We start from the raw sequence: 13955 nt of genomic DNA on the forward strand, positions 1-13955 counted from the left end.
GAATCAACTCATGATAGTGGAAGCCATCTTGACAGGGCGAGCTAGCCTCTTGCCCTGGGTCCCCAGTGCGGGTTTTCTCCTGAGTCCGTCCGCTCTCCCAGTTGTCCTAGGATCCCCGCAGGCCTCGTCAGTGTGGAGGCTGTTCCCCTGTGGACCCTTCCTCACCCAGTTCCTGAACTGGTCCGAGGAAGAAAGAGTGCCCTGGCAGGTGTGGTCTGGAGTTGGTCTTGCTGCTGTGGCTGAATGGGAAAGAGGGCTGTCCCTGGTGAGCACAGCCATTGGACTTCTGACCAGGGTTTCTGATTAGCATTTAGTGCCTCAGTGAAACTCAAACCTGTGAGCCCTCGCCCCTGCCCGGTTCTTACACATCCCTTCCCCAGGATGCAGCACCTGGCCTTGCACACCCCAGTTGCTGGACAGAGACTTGCTGCCTGATAGCTTTGACACCACTGCCAAAGTGGGCTCTGACTTCCAGCCGCGCCGCCCACTGTGCCTGGCATCCTGTCCCCGCCCGCTGGCCTCTACGGGAGGCTCCAGCCTGCCTCGCTGCGTGCCCTCTAAACTGTCTGGGCTGACTCCTGCCACCTGCGCTCAGACAGGGGGGATTTGGCTAACATTTTATATGCAAGCTAACAGTGGGGTAGTAATTCAGCTGACTCCCTATTTTCTCAGCTTTAGAGGCTTTTTGAAGCTCCTGCTATCTTTGAGGAATGAGGACATGAAGCCTCGGAGAGCAGAGACAGAAAGCAGGGAGCGTTGGCAGCAATGGCTGATGCTGACAAACAACCCGTTCTTCCTGTCCTCGGACTGTTGCCCTCAGATGCCCATCAGTGGCCCCTCGGTGCTTCCCTTGGCTGGGTGCAAGGGCTGAGCCATAGCTGGAAGGAGCGTGGGTAGCGAGATGCTGCAGCAGCAGCTGCTTAGGACCACAGAGGTCAAGCACTTTCTCCTTGTTGGGGTCACTCATCACAGCACTGGGCACAGCCTGGCTCAGGTCTCGCCGGCATGCGCAGCAGCGCTGCAAGGAGGAAAAGGCTCTTGAGTGGCCCTCCTAGTGGTCAGCACTGTGAGTGCTTGAGCCAGGGCCAGTCTCTGCATCTTGAAGGTCTCAGCCTGAGAGACAGTATTGCTGGGCACAAAGGCAGCCTTCTTCTTATTCCTAATTAGCATGTTAGTGCCTATCAGAGTGCGGGGCATCCCATGGTTCCCAGTGGCCCCAGAGTAATCTTTCCTCTACATACAGTGTTGTTCTTAGGGAAGGCCTGTTGCCCTGCGTGGGCGAGGAGCCTGTGGGGACCCCCCAGAGGGGGTGGTCAAGGTAGGGAGTCCTCACCAGCCGCCTCTTTTCACTGGGCTTATGGCAAAAGGGACAGGTGAGGGCAGTCCAGCTTCCCATGTGGACAACATCAGGAAAGCTGGAGTGGGGAGGGCACATTTTTCTGCAAAGAAACTCTGCAGCTTAATTCTTGTCTGCTCTGTCAGCTTTATCCATGCCTAGAACCTCCTTCCTTAAAGCTCCAGCATCAGGCTTCCCTTTGGCAAACAGCTTTCTTCGCACAGCCTGAAGGCATCCTGCCCTCCCTCCAGCCAGCTCGGGCTTCTCTGGGACACCCATGCCCCGAACAGATGTGAAGGGCACTCCTGAGGCTGAGGGTCCAAATCATCCAGGCAGGAAGGCATTTTCTGACCCTGCATGAGTGAGCTGTTCCTGGGGAAGGGACCAGGGGCTGACACTCACCAGGAGGTGGAGGGCGGGGAGAGCCCTTGTGCAGGTGACTCCACCCCAAGTCCAGCGGCAGATCTACTCATCTGACCCAGGAAATATTAAGCATTTGTGCCAACTGTGAGCCCAGCCCACCTTCCTACTCAGGCCAGGGAGTCGTGGTTTTCATTAACTTCCAAAATCAGGTGTGCCCGCTGTCCCCCAAAGAAAGCCACTGGGGAGCATGCCAGCGGATAGGTCCCAAAATATTGCCAACTCTGACAGAAACAGAGGCACAGGACAGAGGGATGCGTAACCCTGTGTTAGACAAGCCGCTAAGCACCAGAGCAGAGAGGTCTGGCAACTGCCACCAAGGCCTTGAGGGGCATCCTGGGCAGATGGAGTGAGAGGAACAGCAGGCCAGGGTGCCTGTAACGCACCGGGACAGCAGCTGCGGTACCAAGACTACCGGCAAGATTCCCCCAGGCCAAGCTCCTTCCACCAGGCAGGAGACACTGATCCCCACTCACCCTCTCGAGAGCTGTTGAGAGAAATATCCCTTAGAGCCCAGTGAAGAGCAGGAGAAGGAAGGAGAGAGTGAGATGACTAGCAGGAAAGGATGCAAACCGGGGCCACTGGCTCTTGTTGAAAGCTGAGAATCTTTTAGAGACTTGGTGTGTTTTTACCAGATAATTACATCTCCTGCTAAAATCTACTTTCTCTCCAACTTTACCTCTGGCTCTAACTGTACCATTCACAGAAATTCCCCCTTCTAACAATTTAAGTGATGCAGTAATTCTTGTGAGGCCATATGTATGATTGATTTAGTTTTAGAGAGAGAAACTCTAATTTGTTGTTTCACTTACTTATGCATTCATTGTATGTGCCCTGATGGGATTGAATCTGTAACTTTGGTGTATTGAGATGAAGTTCTAACCAACTGAGATACCTGGCTAGGGCCCTGGCTTTATATTTTTACAACGCAAATTTTATTTCATTTCTTTGCTTAATCATCTACTGCCCAAATTCCACAAAGAAAGAAAATTCTGGTAGATTGAGAACCAGGAAGCCTAGCTCCTACCTCAGCATCACCTTGAATGAGTTGGGGGTGGGCAGGGAGAGCATATAGTTCCTACATGCACTGTTCTTTCCATGCCTCAGTTTCCATAACGTAGGAAGACCGGCTTAGCGGACTATGGTGAGACCAGAGAGGTCATGTCTGCCTTAGCCCATTCAGGCTGCTGTAACAAATACCACACACTGGGTAGGGTATAAACAACAAAAATGTATTCTCACTGTTGTGGAAGCAGGAAGCCCGAGATCAAGGCCCCAGCATGGTCGCATTCTCCCAGTTGGATAGCTGGTGCCTTCTTGCTGGGCCCTCATGTGGCAGGAGGGGCAAGAGAGCTCTGCAAAATCTCTTTTATAAGAGCATGAATCCCATTCTTGAAAGCTTTGCTCCCATGAAGTAATCACCTCCCAAAGGCCCCACCTCCTAACTCCTCTGGGTGTCAGGATTCCAGCCTGTGCCTTGGGGGAAGATGGGGAGCAAATACTCAGACCGCAGCAGTGTCTGCAGGTCACTAAGGCTTCTGGGGAGAGTGCCATCTGATGGAGTGTGTTCTATGCACGAGCCCTCAGCCTGGGAGTCTGCGCCCAGCTCTCAATTCAGAACAAAGAAACTTTGCCTTCTGCCTCATGTCCTGCTTGTTCCTTTCCATTTTTAAATTGGTCTTTTTGCAATTCTGGTGTTCTGTCATCTCTCATCCTGAGCTCATGCGTGCTACCCCTTCCTGCAGATGTCTGCCTCTCACCATAATATATTTCTATGGCTCATCTTAATGCATCCTTGAAGTCCAGTTGTGCTAGGACAGATACAAACCATGCTGCTAATGCCTAAAACTGCTGCTCACCCTTTTCTGTGACCAGTGCCGCCCATGGCTGGGCTTCCTAAGATCTGAGCCCAGTTTTTCACCATTTCCTCTTTTTCTCTGTCTCTAGGCCTTGTCATTCTTCATATTATTGTCTTAAGAACTCTTGACTATATGCTGTTTGGCTAGTGTTTTGCTGCAGCCTAAAGTTAACCAATAACCCACAAATATTGTATTGAGCTTCCAATGCCCGAGGCAGTGTGCTTGGTGCCAGGGACACAATGGGGACTACAAGCCAGTGAGCCCTAGTGTGGGTTTTAAGAACAGACTTCACTGACTCTGGCCCACTTTTGGGTCTTGTAGAGTCCCCACTTCACCGTCACATCCTTCCCTAGGAAACCTGCTATTCAGCCTGGTACTCCTATTCCTATTAAAAAGAAGTGATGAATAATGACATTAACTAATTTTGTATCAATTCTTAAAATTAAGTAACATTCAGAAGCAAGGAGGGAAGGAAGTAATATATAGGTTATCACAAAGAAATGTATATACTTTGAGTAATTATAAAGGCAGTGCTTATTAAAATACATTTCATTTTCAGAATTGAGCTATCAGCTATTAAAATGTGTATACATTTTGGGGGGACACCCTGTATATTGTGTCTGTGAAGAATCAGACATTTTCCATTCATGGTCTGTCAATCTATAAGACAAGTAAAATGGTCTTTAGGAAACTGGAGAGCAGAGAAAAAAGCTAAGTAACAAAAACCAAAGAGCCATTTTTGTTGTTGTTTTGTGGGATTTTCATGCAGGTTTAGGAGATTCAAAAGCCAAGCTTTTTAACTACACCCTCATTGAAACAATAAATGTGAGCAAACTGATATGTTGCTTTGCACTTAGTGGGTCCTCAGCAAGTATAAGCAAACCAGAGACAAAACGAAAGCAATCCATTCTCAAGTAGCAACTCTATGGAAACTAGTAATAGTCACTCCCTTCTTATGTCCCTCCACCTCCTCTGAGGACCCATTCCTTGGCCCATATGTTCTCCTAGATGGGTCTGCACTTTCTGATTTCCTTTCCAAATATGAAGTGACAGGTACTTTGAGGATATGGGACAGTCATCTGATAGGTGGGTTCAGGAGAGTGAAACAATAACCTAATGTACCCTGCTATTCACGTGTATGCATGCACACACATGCACATACGCACACACACACACACACACATGCATGCACACGCATATGCACATGCACTTGTCGTGGAAGATTTTCAAGTTGCAGAGACAAAAATTAGATTGCTGAATTCCTTGAAGACAGAGACTGTTTCATATGCATTTTTGTGCCATGAGAAGCATTCAGTGAGCATTTAATGCATGTGTGGTGAATGAATGAGAATTATAGAACTAGAGAACAAGGTTAAGTGTCAGAATATTAATGTTAGAAAACACCATTAAGATCATGGATCTTTCAGCACCACAGAAATCTCTACACATTCCTGTTTCTAGAGGCAGCTGTGTTGGGAGTGCTCCTTTACACTGAACTGACCGGCCTCTCTATAATTTCCACTCATTAGCACAACTTTTTCCACCTTTTCTTTCTATAGTTGTTGAGCAGTTCTTGATGATGTTGAGACATGGTAGCATCTTTACAAGGCTCGTGGTGTCATGACACCAGTAAAAAAAGAGTTTACAGAATAGGCAAGTGCCATGCTGGGGGATGGGTTACCACAGGGAGAGCCATGGGGGAAGAGGCAACTGTTTGAGAGAAGGAGGTTGAGAAGGTGCTGGTTAAACTGAACCCTGGAGGTTGAACAGGAACCAGAGAAGAGCATTTCAGGCAGAGAGAAAAGCAAAGGCCCTGAGGCAGGGGTGAGCTCAGCTTTTTCTGGGGCCTTTAGCAGTGAGTGAAGAGGAGGTGTGGGTGGGGCCAGAGTGTGCAGGCCCTTCGGGACTAGCATGGGGTGTGGATGTACTCTCACTGCCCTCAGAAACCACAGCAGCAGGGGCCTGAAGTGGGGCATTATACAATCTGATTGTGGTTTTGAACCAGCGTGCTGAGTGCTGGTGAAGAATGGGAGTGTGGTGATGGGGAAGCAGTTCAAGCCTACTGTTCCTCTAGATCAGTGATGGCGAATCTTTTGAGCTCGGCGTGTCAGCATTTTGAAAAACCCTAACTTAACTCTGGTGCCGTGTCACATATAGAAATTTTTTGATATTTGCAACCATAGTAAAACAAAGATTTATATTTTTGATGTTTATTTTATATATTTAAATGCCATTTAACAAAGAAAAATCAACCAAAAAAATGAGTTTGCGTGTCACCTCTGACATGCGTGTCATAGGTTTGCCATCACTGTTCTAGATCCAACACAGTAGCACCGGCAGCATCAGGTGTCTGTAAATGTCACTGCATGAGCAAAGCAAAGCCAGCCTCTGCAGACGCATCCCTGGTGGCCCCACCCCCTCACTCCTAGAGGCCACTTTTGCCCCCTGCATCATAGTGGTGCCCTGCAGGATCCCAAACACCCCCTAGAGCAGTGGCTCTCAACCTTCCTAATGCCGCGACCCTTTAATACAGTTCCTCATGTGGTGGTGACCCCCAATTCCATTGTTACAAATTGAACATAATTAAAGCATAGTGATTAATCACGAAAACAATATGTAATTATATATGTGTTTTCCGATGGTCTTAGACGACCCCCGTGAAAGGGTCGTTCGACCCCCAAAGGGATCACGACTCACAGGTTGAGAACCGCTGCCCTAGACGGCAATGCACTCCCCACACTCAGAACCACGGCCTTAGGCTAAGGTAGGACTTCAGCCTCTTATTTAGTTTTCCTTGAAACCTCTTTATCCCAACACTTAAGAAACCAGGGTCTCCCACCATCCATGGAACCCCTCAGCCCAGAAACTGGGCAGGGAAGGGAAGGAGAGGAAGGGAGGCTACAAGGGAACGCCAGGGAGCCAGTCAGCCAGCCCAGCAAGGGCGTCAGCCTGACTGAGGAGCTGCGTGCTGCGCCAGCAGCCTGTTTCTCAGCAGCCTGGTTGGTGAGTGGGCATTACTCTGATTATTATTTACTTGTGGAGTGCCCACAGGGTACCTGTTGGAGCAGCGCAGGCAGACAGGCATAAGTGGGCTTTGTCATGGGGCCTCCCGCCTGCTCTCGTACCCAGGGATTTGCATATTGTTGCAACACTGTGACAGGTTTCCTTCTTGCCTGGCACTTGAGAGCTTAAAAGTCACTATGAATAATAAAAAATAATTATATGACTTGCATAAAGCCTTGTGTGGGAAGGGTAGTATTAGCTATTACATTTAATTATTTAATGTGGAGAATTATCCACACTGTATAAAGAAGCCCAGTGGGAAAGTGCGCTGTTTCCATCTCCATTCCTGCCACTGAGAAAGAGACCCGGCCACACCAAGCCTGGGAGGGGACGAGGGGTCCCCAAAGCTGCGGAGCTGTGTGCAGCCCTGACCCCCCAGAACGGAGGCACTGCCAGTGCTCCCACCAGTGCTGTGGGGAAGGGAGGGGCCATCTAGGATGCAGGCGGGCAGCCTGGCTCGAACCCTGCAGCAGTCAACTGGAACCATCCCAGCCACCAGCAGGCACCGCACAACTCTTAGAGGGGGTGCACCGTGGTCCCTCCATCTGCCGGGAAGGAAGCAGAGGCTGTGGTAACATGCCTGCACAACTCAAGGCTCTCCTCTGGAAGTGAGGACGGTTGCTCATTTCGTTCACATTTTGTTCACTAAATTGGGTGCAGATTGTAACTCACATGATCGCAGTTCGGTCACACCTGCCTTTGCTAAGTAAGAGTCCGCTCATCAGGTCAGAAAGGGCCTGGAGACGGTAGGGTGGGGCCTGCCAGGTCTGGCTTTGGAATACTGTCCCAGAGTCTAGGGCAGCTGGACTGGATAGGAGAGAATTTGAGACAGGCAGACCACAGAGGCTGCACGGGCCAAGCTCCTTGGCTGCTCCTCCCATCCTTCCACTCCCAGGGCCGCCTGGTCTCTGCCTTCCCTGCCTCTCCACAGTGTCATACGGTTCATTTGACTGTAAAGTTGCCTGTGTACTTGCAGTGCATCTGCTGGCCTTGCCCGCTCCAGGGGTAGGTCCATGCAACACCCTATCCTGGAGGAGTCCTTTGCACAAATCAGCTCATGGCTGGCATTAGCATGGAGCACCTCCAGCCTACTCGGGTGCAGACTGAGGCAGAGAATGAACCTGCTAAGGTTCCCAAAGATGCTTAGTCCATAACCAGCAGTTTTCATCTGCGCCCAGAGGAGAAGACCGAAAGTGCCAGGTTTGGCCATGTCTGCAGGCCCACACCTGGCACACCAGGCACCTTATAAGCACTCATTGATGAGATAAATGAATGAGGGCCTTTAAAACTTTCCTGGGGAGGGAAAAGCTTAATTCCAAAGGCAAATGGAAGCAGATGATGTCCAGTTCAGAGTTTACATTCCTATAAAAATTTGGAGAGCAGCCCCCATCACCACCACCACCTGGGCCCTCCCCAGAGAAGGCCCCAGGCCTTGACCGCACCCCCTCCCTGCTCCTGCCCTCTGTCCCTGCTGCCCCAGGCTGTCTGTGCAGTGTGAGCCCTCAGACATTTCTGAATGAATACATCGCAGGGAGGGAGCCGACAGACAAGGCAGAGATCCTCGCTGCCTCCCAGGCGGCTAGGGCCGGGAGCAGCTGTGTGCTCCATTATGCCTTCTCCATGAGACACTGCTAATTTCCATGATTACTGTTATGCCTAAATGGCATCCTAATGTAATACAATTTATATTATCTCTGCTTGGTGTCAGTTACCATTGTGTTCCAGGATGTTCCCTGGCACTGACTCTTCACAAATGTAGAGACTTTGCCACTGCGCCTCCCCCAGCTGCATGCAGCTCTTCTCCCTGTCCCCTCAGCCCTGCCCATCCCTCCATTCCACAGCCTGAGGCCCAGGAGAGATCAGTGTGTCCAGGACCTGGGCATTGCCTCCCACCCACCACCAACCCCTCTGCTCAGCCTCCTGACACAGGTGCTTGCTCACTCACACGGGGCTCTGCCCTCTTTCAGGAACCCCTTCCCTGGGTTAAGTACAAGCCATTTTTTACCCCCTCCCGTGCATTTTAGGTCCTGCCTCCCCGAGGTGGCCCTGCCCCCTTCCTCCAGCTTCATGGATTCCCGCTGCTTTCCTGTCCCAGTTGCATGGTCACTTCAGAGGTCCGGGCCTACTCTAGGAGCTCTCCATCCTGCCTGTCTCTCCTCTTCCCTCCCCTCCTCTCCTCTCCAACTCTGTCTCTCTCCCTCTCTCTGTCCTGTTCTCTCCCCACCACCTTCTCCCCATTTTCGACCCTCTGTGTGGTCTTTCCTCTTTTCCTCCTTCTCCTCTCCTGCCTTCTACCTGAGTGACCTTTCCCATCAATTCCCTTCTCAGCTGTTCTTCTCACACGATTTCTGTAATTCCTCCTCGTCCCTGCCATCCCCATCTCTTGGCAGTTGGGCTCCCTCCCACCCCCCAGACACTCTTACTCTGTCAGTTTTCCTATCTGTTCCTGCTCTCCACCTCCATTCCAGCAGCTCCATTTCTAATCTCAACTCAGGTGTCCCACTTCGACACTCTTAGACCCCATGTGTCCCTGGAAGGGAACAGTCTTTGGGGAGAGACTCGCAGACAGACTGAAAGTCCAGAGTCCGCTTTCCTATCAGGGCCACATCATCTCTGTGCTCATTCGCTTCACCTTCTCTCTGCTGGACCAGCGGAGGTACACGCGGACGATAGGCAAGAGGAATAGAGAAGAGAAAAAAACAAGTCATGGCAGTGAAACAACTTTTGTGTCAAAATTACTAAGAATACACAACACAGTCCCAGGTGTGCAGATTGTCTATGGATTCCTTCTTACCACCTTGCTTTAAAGCTGGTATTGCCTCTGTGAAGATCACAGTGGTGAACTCTGCTCTGATAAGCAAAGGAACTAAGAATCCAGAATTCAAGGGCAAAGACACAAACCTACCACCTCTCCCACAACAGCTCTCTGGGGTCAGCACTGGAAAAAGGCCCACTCGGCTGCTCAGGCCTTGCTCCCCAGCCCTCCTGGCAGAGGAGCGGAAGCTGAGTCTTTCCTGGTAGGAATAGTGGTTTCTAAGAACATGGCAGTTGACTATCTAGATCAGGGGTGGGCAACCTTTTTGTGAGTGCGTGCCAAAACCAGCAAAATCTCTGACTCAAAATTCTTCTGCGTGCCAACCCTAATTTTTTGAGAACATGCTATGCCTACTTGATATCTCTTAAGGTGTACGTATGTGAAGAACCTTGAAGAAATAATAAAATTCATTCGAGCAACAAAAACACAGTATATGATGATGAAAAATACATTTATTTTTTAATGTATACATGTACACTGATAGTCTGATAGAAAAGTTTATGTCTCCGTTTGATATTATCAGTGGGACTTTTGCTGCTGCATCACTGATGACAGAGATTTTACATCAGGTTTATATTTTGTGACCTTCACAGATATGCACGAGCTACTACTTTCATCCATCAGGCTACTCCTATTAGGAGACTTAACAAAATTCATCACTGAGAACAAAGATTCACAAGCGTATGTGGGTGAAACCAAAACACTGGTTGGATCTAGGAAGGCAGGGAGAGTTAAGGCAGAGGCATAGAAATTGCTCTTCCCCTCTCTCATCAATCCATGTCTATGGCCTTTAAGATAACTTGTTATGTAAAATTATTTATCTAAGATGCACCTACACTGAATTTATCTGAAAAATAAATCAATATTAAGAAAAAATTGTAAATGGAAGATTATAAGAGAGGGTTTCGCATGCCAGCAAAAGTTACTGGCGTGCCATGTTTGGCACGCGTGCCAGGGGTTGCCCACCCCTGGTCTAGATGAACTTGAGCCTCAAAAATTAGCCATGATAATTTGCATATTGTCACTAATCTCAAAATGGTACCAGCCAGAGTTTAGAGTCTCAAGACAGTCCCACTACTTAGTAGTAACTCAAGATGGGCAGAAAAGGCCTTAGAGACAAATGAGAGGTAAGCTCAGGATTCCAGAAACTTCAGCCTCTTCCTTCCTCCTTCCACAGACACCTGGGCTTTGCCTTCCCCTCTGCTGTCCCACCCCCAAGATTAACCCTGTGAATCCGACCTAACAGATCCCCTCTGGTTAATCATGACAATAGCTAATGCTACTGTCCTTTATTCCTCACCAGGATCCTATGGTTATCCCACTTTATAGGTAAGGAAACTGAGGCATGGGAGGTTATGTCATTTGCTCAAGGTTACCCAGCTAATAAGTGTCAGAGTTAGGATTTGAACCCAGACACCTCACCCCACCCCTAACCACCATGCTGCCTCTTTCAACTTGGAATAGCTCCGGTGGAGGAGGTGCATCAGGACACAGATAATCCAAAAGAGAGGAAAATCCAAAAATCTTGTGCATGTGAAATGCATCATATGATACCTTTGCATCAATCTGGTCTACATTATCTCAGCCCACGTAAGCCCGTGAGTGGAGGGCCAGCGGCACGAGGGAGAATGTGTTACCCCTGGGGTGTGAGCAATCACAGGGGTGCTGCTGCTTAGCCTGGAGGGGAGAGCACGAGACCTCCTGAGGATGGCCAAGGGAGAGCCCATCTTGAAAGGGGACATCTACTGATTCTGCAGGGTCTAGGGATTGCAAGGAAAAGACTTCCAACCCTGAAAGCACCATCCCATCTGGGCGATCAGGCCTGCATGGCTCTGAGGAGCTGGACACGAAGAGGTTTGGTTTACCATTCAGGGAGAGCCAGGAAAACCTGTCCCTAACCCTGGTGTCTTCCCTGCCATTTGGGATCTGTCACCAGGGAAAGAAGGAGTGGCAGGTATAAGAGAAAAAAACACCTATGATTTTTTTCATCCTCTTTCTTCCATTATACCCCCGAAATCCACATTTCCAATGGTTTCCAGCAAATAAGGAAGTGGGCAAAAACAGGTGTGTGGGGGTGGGTTGGGGTAGGGGGGAATAGGAGAATGGGAAAGAGAGTATAACAGAGCACTAAGCTCTCACATTCCAGAGAGTTTAGGGGAAAAGTAATTCTCCCAGGCCCTGCCTGCTTAGGGGTTTGGCCAGTGTCCCCCTTGGACACCTGTTGACCTAATGGGGGCGTTGGGCCTTGTTTCTAGTAGTGGGTGGGAATGGGTGGGGGGAAGGGACAACTGAAAGAGTGGGAGGAGGAGGCTGACCTAAACGCTGGATCTGAAGGGGTCTTCAGGGTCCACTTGGGAAGGTTGATGGGCTGTGGGACAGTGGGAAGGTGGGTGGAAGGGTCAGGGTTAAAAGCTGCCTCTTAAAGGGATCCTGTCAACAACCTCACACAAACATGGTCCCTCGACCATGGCATTCTGGCTACATGCAGAAAATCTCCTCAGGGCTGGGTCCCCAGGAACCCGTGGCGACAAGGGCATGGCTGGTTCCTGCAGCCAGTGGAGGCCCAGGCACTGGGCCCACCAAGTAGCTTGCCATAGACCAGAGAAGTCATTCAGAAGCCTCCAGCAGCACAGCCTGTTGAGGGCAAGGTCAAGGCAAGAGGCATGAATCTCCAGAGCCCAGCCAACCCAGTAGCAGGCAGCCATGAAGCAGTGGAAGCAGCTGTGCTCCAGAAGGAATTGACTGTGGTGTTTCCTTCCATGTGCACACGCACATAGAGACCCAGGAGATGTGGTGACAAGTAATGCACACCCAGGAGGTTGACAGGGTCCCTTTAGGTCTCGGCCTCGCCCCTGGTGCTCCCAGCTGATTAACCTGTGTGTTAACCTCGCCATTGCCTGTTTGCTGCCTCTCTTCCTTTCCCTTTTCTCCTCTCAGAGATGTTGGAGACCAAGGCCAACTTACCCATTTTGTTTCAGGTCTCTCATGGATAAAAGACTCCAATCATCCTCCTTTCTTGAGCCCTGAGCCTTCTGCCTTCCTCCCTCTCCTGCCCCCACGCCCAAATCGTGTTTTGTCACCACGTTTTTTAGGCTGGATGCAGAACATCCTGGACTCTGCTCTCGTTCCTGTTTCTCTCCTTTCTCTCCCTGACCTTCTTCCCTTCCCTTCTGAAACATCTCTACCCACAAAGATGGTGTTCCTATCTAGAGATAGCCCCCAATGTTTTCCAAATTCTAATTTTAAAACATATGCATCTTTATAGTCCATTTGAGGCCTTCACTCTTTACCTTCCTCCCTTCAAAATCAGCCCTCTCCATTTGCCCTGAGAATGACATCTGAGAACCTGGGAGGGAATGGGTTGTTTCCTGCTCATAACATCTGATTTAAATGAGAGAGAGAGGCCCCTCTCTGCCTCAAAGGGTCTAGCATGATCAGAAAAATATTCTGGGAAGCCAACAAGAGAGCCATGTATTCAGGCTGACCCTCACCTAACCCATGCCCTGGCCAACCTCTGCTTCCCCAGCCTGGCTGTGCAAAGTCTCCACAGTGGCACTTCTGTTTTCTTTTGGCAGAAATGCCTGGGAACCAAGAGGCCCCTTTCCCTGTGACCTGACCTCCCACACTAAGAATAACAGCCCTAGGACAGCGTGTCTTGCGATCCCTCTGGAAAGAGGGCATGGCTGGGAAGTGGGGAAGTTAAGGGAGCTGGATAGAGCCAGGAGGAAATGGAAGACACTGACGTATGGCTCTTGTGAGTAAAAAATAAAAAGGGAGAGTTGGCAGCCTTCTAGAAGGCTGGGGAGAGAGACCTGGGAAACTCTCAGGAGAACTTTAGTGCTTCCAGACCCACTCGCCAGGCTCTGGAATCCCATCTCCCGGAAGCCCCAACTGGCGGCTAGAGAATAGGAAAGGTCTGGTCCTGCTCAGCAAATGTTCTCCAGTCCTGTTTTGTCCCCTTTGCAGACATTTATTTAAAAACTAAAAGAGCAAATTCCTTTTTTAAAGAAGACAAATGTCTTTAATACTAGCTCCTTTCCACTCCATGGGAATGTGGCTGTCCTGTTCCTAGGGTTTCCTCACCTATGAGCAGATGTCCATGTGGTCACAGCACTGCCCTCTAAATCCCTCACCTCACAGATAGGCAAATGGCCCACCCAGGACTCCTGGAATCCTCTAGGGAACCTGGAACTGCCTATCCCTTGGTTGGCCAGTTGTCCAAGTACCTTAAAGTCTTGCAAAAAAATTTATCTCTTTCCTTTTCTAAATATGGTGGAGGTGAAATTCCATAGGTACAGGGTAAAGTGGTAAAAGCAGCACTGTCCTTCCTCTTCTGTGCCAGAATCTCTCCTTCCTAAGAATCCTGTTCCCTTCCATACCCTCTACCCAGACCACCCCATCAACCCAGTTCTCAGGAAAGGCTTTGATAACTTCATTCACTTTGGTGGCACCTGCATTTCAG

General features: G+C 49.7%; 1 protein-coding gene across 1 annotated transcript in view; it reads left to right on the plus strand.

Annotated features, from left to right (window-relative positions):
* Nucleotides 1–13955, plus strand: part of CACNA1C (calcium voltage-gated channel subunit alpha1 C) — a 236876-nt gene that overhangs the window by 162964 nt on the left and 59957 nt on the right. The window lies entirely within an intron of this gene.

This window comes from Myotis davidii, unplaced genomic scaffold (genome assembly GCF_000327345.1).
Source record: "Myotis davidii unplaced genomic scaffold, ASM32734v1 scaffold1031, whole genome shotgun sequence".
Taxonomy (NCBI): Eukaryota; Metazoa; Chordata; class Mammalia; order Chiroptera; family Vespertilionidae; genus Myotis; species Myotis davidii.